The sequence below is a fragment of the Asparagus officinalis genome, chromosome 7 (genome assembly GCF_001876935.1).
Source record: "Asparagus officinalis chromosome 7, Aspof.V1, whole genome shotgun sequence".
NCBI lineage: Eukaryota > Viridiplantae > Streptophyta > Magnoliopsida > Asparagales > Asparagaceae > Asparagus > Asparagus officinalis.
Window position 1 is genome coordinate 12,579,829 of NC_033800.1, and position 10,000 is coordinate 12,589,828.

The 10,000-nt window shown below is 39.3% G+C and overlaps 1 long non-coding RNA gene across 1 annotated transcript; it reads left to right on the forward strand.

Annotated features, from left to right (window-relative positions):
• On the forward strand, positions 9,029-9,645 carry LOC109850067. Its single transcript, XR_002249322.1, has 3 exons — positions 9,029-9,133; positions 9,227-9,277; positions 9,392-9,645. It is a non-coding gene; the product is annotated as an uncharacterized LOC109850067 (long non-coding RNA).

Sequence of the window (10,000 nt, forward strand, 5' to 3'; positions counted from 1 at the left end):
TGATAACACTCGAGCCAATATATCCGATGACATATAGAGGCCTATTATGTTTCGAATTCCTAACTTGCATATCTTCTTTTGTGAAAGCGATGCAAGGGAATTTCGTGGCTGCCAGATTGCAATGCTAAACTGATGACTCTGGCTCTTCAGGAGTTGGCTTAATCTGAGTAAGGAATACCTCAGAATCAGCCAATGCTTCTTGTAAAACTTCTCTGGTATCTTTCGAGAGGCGTAATAACTCATATAGCGTGATCCTTGCTGGGATATTAGCCAACTGAGTCATGACATCAAAGCGGCATGGAGTATTCGAGCTTTCCGGTTTATCTCGTCCAATCGGTCGATTGAAGCGAGACTGCTTCGGAACTTGAACCTCTTTATGTTAGGGTTCTTTTTGTTTTCTAGCAGCCACAGGAGGAGTTGCAACTACCCCTAGCTCTGTAAGAGTTTTAGCGTTTGGGTTAGAGGTTTCAGGATACTTATAATGGTATTCATTCCCACCCCTTATAGCCAAAGATTCTTGTTCTTCCTCAGAAAATGGTAAAGCTGGAATTTCTTCATCATTCTTCTCAGGAATTGCCGAGGCTCCATAACAGGACTTGCCTTTTAATTTCTTTTTTTGATGTGGATGTCATCCACTGTTCATATTCAAGCAAATCCGGATGAACCCAAAGGATTTTTCCATTGGGGGTTGTGTGAGACACAAGCCCTTTTTGGCGCTGTTCATGAGGGTCATCGTTGATGGTTTGTATTTTGACCTTTGATACTGGCTCGGCTCAAAACCAGGATAAAGGAACCGATCCGAAGCTAATAGACACCGCATTTGCACCTACCTTCTTTTCTTTTGGTTTCGGTGTCACGATACCAACATCGATTAAGGTTTGTATTTTATCTTTTAAGACATAACATGCCTTAGTGGGATGGTGGACCCTTCTATGATATGCACAATACTTCGGATCGTTAGTCTTCTTCGCTTCTTCCTGGTTTGTGACCGGTGGAAGTTTGATATTGTTGTTGTCTAAAAGATATTTGAAGATAACTGGTACTTCATCATCCTTAAAAGAATACTCCTTCGGGAATCTGGGCTCTGAGGTCTTAGGCTGCCTCGGAGGCTGTTGATTTTGATGCGGTGCTAACTGGAAAGATGACTACTGCGGTTGTTGTTGTTGCGGCTGTTGTGACGTTTGATGCGCATCAACAGTAGCTGCGGACCCTCTTCCTCTGCCTCGAGAGTTAAAGTTCTGTTTTTGAGGATTATCTGGTGGCTGACCCCTCTCTAACTTCTTTCTTTTAAGAAAGCGTTCAGCTTATTCACCTCTCACTTTCAACTCTTTCCATGTTTTAGAGGGCACAACCCCCATGACTTCCAGTACATCCAATGATAAATTATTATGACATGTCTGGAGAATGAATTCCTCTGTGAGTGGGTCTCACTTCCAGTACATCCAATGATAAATTATTATGACATGTCTGGAGAATGAATTCCTCTGTGAGTGGGTCTCAACAGTTCACCGTCTTGTTCCGGAATCGCTTGACAAAGACATCAACTAACTCCCCATCTTTCAGCTTCTCGTCCAGCAAAGTACCAATGGAGACCTCCGTATCATCATCGAAGAAATTAGTAAAGAATAATCCTTCCATATCATCCCAACTAGTAATACTTCTCGGCTTAAGACGGCGGTACCAATCGAAGGCAGGCCTATGAAGGGTTCCTACGAATGACCGGACCATCAAGGCTTCGTTTCCGTATATTACGCCAAGATGTGACTTGAAATAGATCAAGTGCTGAGTGGGTGAACCCCTGCCATCAAAAGGAGTAAAGTTAATCAAATTAAATTTTGGAGGATAAGGAATCAGATCCCACTCCATCGGGTACGGGTATGGAATGCCCGTTTTCTTCACTTCTTAGACCGTCATCAGAGCATTGACTTTGCTCTCGAGATCTTGCATCTTCTTGTCTTCTTCTTCAATCTTCTTCAAGTAGATTTGAGGAGGTTGAGTAGATGATTTAGCCGGACCGCTTCCAGAATTGTCCTTATCAAGAGGAGGATCAGCAAAGATAGTATCATCTTCTTTATTATCGACCTCAGTTATACGTGCAAGTATAGTGTTACGCTGGCTGGATTCCACCTTTTGGCTCGATTCCGGTTGGTGTTGTTGAGCCTGCAAATCTCGTATCTGCTGCATTGTCAACTCTATTTCGGTTTTGATTTCGACTCTAATTTCCTCGCGTTGTTTAGCCAATGCTTCCTGCAGTATCTGAGCTAGTTGATCCGGCGTGATTACAAATGATTCTCTGACTTGCCCAACACTGGACATGGTATCGTCCGATGCAATGGCAGAACAAGTATCTGATAGTTCCTCATCTGAAGATAACCCTTCGTGCATTCTCTTGTAGTCTCGACGTCGGTTGGCTCTTCGTTGTAACCGTGACATCCTTTGAGAGAGACCCTGCTCAACTCTCCCTCCCGGAGAGAAATCAGTGTCAGGCTTGACTAATTGTTGCTTTCCTTTACCGGTCATATTAATAGTGACCTCAGGGAACTCATCTTGTTGAATTACAGGTTTCTTCTTGTTGAAACGCCTCATTTTGGGTTTCGACGCTTCGGTGGAAAGTCTTTGAAATACGGAGACTCTTGTTGGCTTAGTTTTAGAGCAATCGTATTCTGTCAATACTGCCTTAATGAGCCTCTCGCAGGCGCAATGAGATTCATCTTCTCGGGCAATTCTTTTTCGTGAGTTATTACTTTGATAGTACAGCTCATCATTATTGTGATTTGAGCAATCTATCCTTTGCTTTTGAGCCTTGTTAACATGCACAGGATGACTAGTTGTCGCCTCTGGGCGATCCAAGGTTGAATTCTTAAATCCACCCCCTTGCGGGCATGGAGTCTTCATAGGTCCTAAACGAGAGAGAATTGGTATTTTCTCATTTTTGACTTGTACAGTTCTGACAGGAGGATATTTACGACCCCCTGCATAAGAAACCACTAAAGGTTTATTTGCTGGATCCGAGTGTTCTTTGATTGGGGTTTTGCCTCGATCATTAGACAAAGGACCGAGGCGATCCTCCATTGTGACCTTAAATTTCGACAGGTCGGGACTGACCCAAGGCTTCACCGGTGACGCAGCAGACATATTTGTAGCCGATGGACCAGGAACGGACATTGATGGGGTTGAAGTGCTTTTATGAACTTCCTCTTGACTTCGGCGGGGATTAGTGCCGCGGTTAAGAGATGTTCCACCTTTCTCCAATTTTTGTACATGTTTGGTTTTGGGAATCCAAACTTTACCGTTTTTTGGTAATTTCTCAGACACCATTTCTTTCTTCATTCCTTGCGTCTGTTGACAAAGGGCACGGGCACGAGCGACCTTCATCTGATGCTTTTGTATACGTTCTTTAAGGGTCGAATGAGCCCTTTTGATGAGAGTCCATTCCTCCGTCGTAAGTTATGCAGAAATGTGATTAGTTTGCCGTTGAGGCAACTGGATCACTTTATGCTTCCTCAACTCTAGGTTCGCATAGTAATGAACCCCGTCGGTTTGTTGTAGGGCCTTAGCCAATTGACGAGTACGGTGCTGACGTTGTCTCTGACGAGCTCTTTTCGTCGGTGCCGGCGGGCCGTGATTCAATGATTCCTTAATTGGTGCAGAGTCACTTGGAGCAGAGATGTTGTAGGCAGATTCCTTAGCAACGATCGGGCAAGAACCTTCACCTGCTGTCTTCATCGGAATTGAAGACTGTAAAACTTTCTTGGAAGAGGAAATCTTCCTTCACTTGCGAAGCGAGGAAGATTTTGAAGATGAGGATGATAGATACTCCTCGAATTTTGCTTGATCGAATCCATATTCGATCTCTTCATTAATCACGATCTTGATCGGCTGCGACACTACGGCCTCGGCAGCGAGAAAGTCGTTTTCATTGTCGATTCCATTAAACTTCAGTCATTTACAATGAATTACAATAAAATACGGCCTCGGCAGCGAGACCGTTGGCTCCCACTGTGGTCGCCAGTTTGTTTTCGTCAAAAGTCGTTTTCATTGTCGATTCCATTAAACTTCAGTCATTTACAATGAATTACAATAAAAAATGAGAAAATTACAACTTTCTAGAAAATAACACAAAAATTGTTTATCGACTTTTGTTTTGTGGGACTTTACCTGTGCTGAGAGTGCTTTGGCTCATGGACCACGGATTCATAGATTGTGAAGGGGTTTAGAAATTCTTCCTTCGTTTATCGAAGTAGGAATTTGAAGTGAATATCTTATCGATGTAATATGTTCACTCTTCCAAAGATCAAGTCTGAGCTTAGATCTCTAGGAATCACCAAACACTGTTTATGAAAGATGAAGACTCTCTCTCTCTTCCTCAAAATCACCAAAATCCCAGGTCTCTATGCTCCAATCAGCTCTCTATCCTTTGTTTTGTGTCTAGGGAGGTATTTATAGAGATAGGAGTGCACAACAGTGGAAATGGAGGCAAAATAACTGATCGAATATATGCTCTTTGGACGCGTCAGCCTATGCTACCGCGGCTATTGGCGTGTCAGTACGGACTGGCGCGGTCAAAGAGGCAGTTCCAGCCACGTTCCATCATGTTTAAAACCGTCCTCCCATGACTTTTAACCACTTTTTTCGTGGTTTAACTGCTTGTACACGTCAGCACATATTCTCTTTCTGATATGCCGCTATGTGGACCTCCAAGAGATGTTAAAAACTATCAACAATTCACATAAAAGGCTATTGTACTATTTGCGCGTCACCCCTTGCTACCGCGCCTTTGGCGCGTCACCATAGGCTATCGCGCCTTAGGCGCGTCACCATAGGCGCTGCGCCTTTGGCGCGTCACCATAGGCTGCCGCGTCTAAACGTGTTGCCTGTCATTGTATTTTGTCACATGTATGCACATTGTTCTCTTCTCAGTCTTGAGTTGTATTTGGATATCTATGAGCATTTTTTGACGGCCTACACTCCTGTTTTGAGTTGGTTTCAGATTTCTAAACCCATATCCGTTTTCCCCCTGATATATATATATATATAATATATATATATATATATATATATATATATATATATATATATATAAAGTATATATACTATATATATATATGAGTTTTTCACGTTTTTATCAGTATTCCTAAGAACCCTAAACCCTAATAGCCACCAAACCCCCCAAACCCTAGTTTGATTTCTTGGAGAAGATTGGAGGCTTTCAAGTTGTGTTTTTGTTGATTTTTGGCTTTTGGAGTGGAGATCTCCTTCGACGTTGCTTCTAACAAGTTCTTCCTACAACCCCAGGAGAGTATCATCTTTGCTAATCCCCCTCCTAGTTTTCAAAACGTTTTTAAAGAGTTTTAAATATATTTTGTAGAGCCTAAATGACTAGTTTATGAATAAAGTCAACTTCCTTTGTATTATATATAAAGAGACTAGGTCTTTTTATGCTAAAAAGGTTGAGAACAATTTTACAGAAGTATTTAAGACCTAAAGATGATTTTAAAATATGGTTAATCTAAAGAAAGAAGTTTGATTCATTGTATTGAGCTTTTATGCATGTTTTAAGGTTTTGAATATGAATCCAATGCATAAAATCATGGTTACATATGTTAATTTGTTTTTAAGATATTTCTATCTATTGTAACATGTTTGTATGCAAGATTATGAGGGTTTAATCATGTTTGAATCACAAAAACACGATGTGAACACGACACACACAAACAAATCTGAAAAACTAGAATTTGGGTTCACGATCGACCGCCACGGTTGACCGCGTACAGGACAGAGACCTAGGTAGTCTCTGGAGCCCGTCGCGGTCGACCGCTACGGTCGACCGCCAGTCTATTTTGGCTGTGCATGTTTATATGACTTGGTTTTTTTTGTCGAGTGGATTTATCGATCTAATGATGATAGACTATGATGTTAGTGATTGTGGACTTCAGATGTGGACACGCACATCGAGATTTATGCATATATGCTAGATTGTGTTAGTTTGACACACTTTCGACATGAGTTAATTTGATAAACATATATGAATAATGTTATTATGTACGTATCCGGAAATAGGGAGATGAAACCTATTTTCTGCAGAACGATTGAGTAAGAGTATTACAATAGTATCTTGTTACATGTATCCGGAATAGGAGAATAATAAACCCTATTGCCGTAGATCGATTGAGTAACGAGCATTATAAAAGTATCGCTATAGCACAAGATGATGCACACATAAATAATTCATCAGTTGTAAGCTTTACTTCCATGATAGATTACCCGCGAGTAGGGCATTTCCTTTGAGATTTTGATACACCCATTATGAACGGTAGATATATTTGTTTTAGAAATTGTTGATATCCTCTTATATTAAGAGCAGGTCACTCGGAGGTAGTTCGAGATAAGATGATTATTCTTTATGTTGGAGATTGGGGTATTTATCATTAATTATTTGTTTTTCATTCATAAAGAGTTATATGAATGATTTGATATATGTATGTACTGACTCTATTTTTTATATGTTCCTACCCCCTTTCCCTGGGGAGAGGTAGTGATGATCTCGCTAGCGCTTTGACGCTCGTTGTTTTTCCCCCTTTTCAGACAGCGGGTCCCGCGCACGGAGAGTCGTAGGTTGATGAGACATTTTAGTTGTCCGTTTAGCTATTTATTATATTTCGTAGTTGCGCACGGAGAGTCGTAGGTTGATGAGACATTTTAGTTGTCCGTTTAGCTATTTATTATATTTCGTAGTTATTGCAGAACTCCACACGTAGTTGAATATTTTTCATACTCTAGATTGGTATTTTATTTCATAGAGTTGAGAGCTATTGTAAGACTTTGTTTATTTAACTCATTGTATTTAAGATTCAGTTCAGACTCAGAGATATATCTACTTTATTCCAGTTGGGCTCATTATTAATATTTCTTATACTTCTTCTGTGTATATTTTCAGTGTTGTTCGATTTTGATTATTTACATGTCTGTACCTTCATCTATTTATTGTTTTCACTAGAGAGATAATGATTGTGATGGGAACATGTCATAGAATGGTGTTTGGTGTTTGGCAGGTTTGACAATCCGGGTTTTACCTGGGACTATAGCCTTGTGTGAACCCTGGGGCGTCACAATATCTCTTTGTTAGGATATATCACCTTGGTTATATTGCTTATTCTTGCTCATATCACATTGTATATCAATATCTCTTTGTTAGGATATATCACCTTGGTTATATTGCTTATTCTTGCTCATATCACATTGTATATCAATCTTACAAGAATATATTTATTAATTAGTTTTTAATTAGCATAAAATCAGATTATCACATTGTATATCAATCTTACAAGAATATATTTATTAATTAGTTTTTAATTAGCATAAAATCAGATTAGATTAGCATAAGACCCTAATCACGCCCCCTCTAAGGTCTATCAATTAGTATCAGAACTTGGTGCTCTTTGATTTAAAGTCTAATCATATTGAGTTAAAGATCCAAGTTATCTTTTTGTGCTAATCTAGTTTTGATTGCATTTGCATATTGCTTGCATATTTTTAATTATGATTATGTATGGTGCATCTTGTTTAGGCTATGATCCTCGTGTTGCTCCAAAATTTAATGCTTTCCCTTATAATCAATGGTGCTTTAGATTCAAAATATTTATTCAATCTAAAAATATCGATTTGTGGAAAGTTATTGACTGTGCTTATATTGTGCCCACGTTGGAGAAATCTAAGTGGAGCAAACATGATAAAAAGATGTTTATTATGAACAAGCTTGTGTTAGAATTTTTATCAAATGCATTTGATTCATCAATGTCTAACAAGCTTGATTCTTTTGATAGCGCTTATACATTGTGGAAATTCATAGAAGCGCATCAAGGAAACTTGGAGGCGAACCAACAAGCTTTGGAGGATTCCTCTTCAAGTTCTATTGGAGTATCAACATCATGCACATGACCACTAGGCGATAACCCTAGTGTGGTAAGCGAGTCCGATTCCGATAATGATTTATCTATCAATGAACTCGCTTGTGCCTATGAGAGATTAATGCATGCCTACACTAAGTTGCATAATAATTTTATTGATTTAAAAAGCAAGCATGTTAGGTTAAAATCCGATCATGAGTTGTTAGCATCTAAGTTTGAGACTATTTCTAATAAGAATGTGATTCTTAAAGAAAACAATGAAAAATTAAAATTGGATCATGATTCTTTGCTTTCAAACTTTGCTAAGTTAACTCATGAAAGAGATAATGTCATGCTAGAAGTAAAACTTATTAACAAATTATTCTTGCAAGATAGATATACAATGTGATATGAGCAAAAATAAGCAATATAACTAAGGTGATATATCCTAGCAATGAGATATACTATATGGTATACGCAATGATATATTTAAACTATCACAAGGGTAAACAAACTAGTGGACAATATAAACAAGATGCAATAGGCTATAAGATGAACAATTATAAGTGCGCCAATGTGCAATAGGCTATAAGATGAACAATTATAAGTGCGCCAATGCAAACCAAACACGCTATATGTTCACGAGGTTCGGACCTTCCGTCCTACGTCCCCGCTCCCCACTCTCGAGGAGAATCCACTACACAACCCGGTTTGGAAGCCGGAACTTCTCTACACACTCGGTTTTCTAGCTAATCAAAAACTCTACACACTCGGTTATCAAGTCAACCGACAACTCTCACAAATCCTCACAATGTACATACACAAGCTACAACCTCAAGTGTTGGTCCTCACGTATCGACTCCCTCAAGTGCTCAGAATTATCACCTCTCACTAGGCCACCGACGACACTCCTCTCGGTATCGACTACGTCCTCACGAACAAGGAGCTAATTGAGTTACATGTACCTATGTTTGCAAGTTATCCCAAAAACAGAGAGAGGTAAGTACCGCTCCCAGTAATTTTTATTTTAGTCAGGGAATTCTCTGTTTGCAACAATCTGAGAATTCTTTTCTGCAGCCTCAAACTGATACAATCTTAGCACGAAGATGGAGGTTTTTTGCTGATTCGCTTTCATTATTTTCCGTCACTTGTGCGAGAGGTGTCACTGCAGCTTTACCCATGGGGAGGGTGAGCTGAGTCATGGATCACTTGAACCTAAGTAGTGTCTCCTTTCAGAACCTTAACAGGTAAGTAATTCTTTTTCCGCACCTTCAGTCAAATTTTCTTTACAGTATCCATCATTGTACCTAAAAATGTGCTGTCATTTGCTATAAAAACAGTCAAGGATCAGAAGGCTTTAATTGGGGGCCTCCTACTCTCTATTGACTCAGGTCTGTTAGTATTTAAATTACAACGATTTTTTTTTGTTTTTCTATTTCACATGACAGAAAGAGGTTCTTACATTATTCTCAATTGAGATTTTCCTCTCATTTTCTCATTTACAGGCTGAAATTGGACTAGTGGAAGACACCATAACGATCACCTCTAAAGCAAGCAACCATTTGCACTCAATTTCCAAGGGCTAACTTCATGACCACTATAATTCCTCAATCTAAAGGGATTAGCCACTTATTGCTCCTAAAATTTTTGGGCGGTACTTTGAACTTTTGATGCTAAAGGAGTTCGATCTCCAAAGTGTTGTCCGACATTTTATTGCATTGAAGTTATCCTATTCTCTTATTCGAATGGTTGTAACATACATCCAAATGATGGAGAAATTATTCCATCTAGGAATGTGCCATTTATATGCCAATAGAAAAATATAGAGACGATAAGTGCCTATCACTACACGTTAAGAAAAAGAATATGTGATTAACCATAAATTTGAGTGCTTGATTTTCATCTTGCTTATAGTCATGAGTTTTTCGCTATAGGCACATGACAGTGATGATCCAATGAGATATTAGGCGACATAACAAGTCGGCATAGCTTGAATCATGAAGGAAGCCAGTCAACTAACTCTTTATTGAGCTTGCGTTTTGGGTATGAACCAATTTTCAGCATAACAATTTTCAAACATATTAACATTGCTGTACATACATTCTGATGCTGAA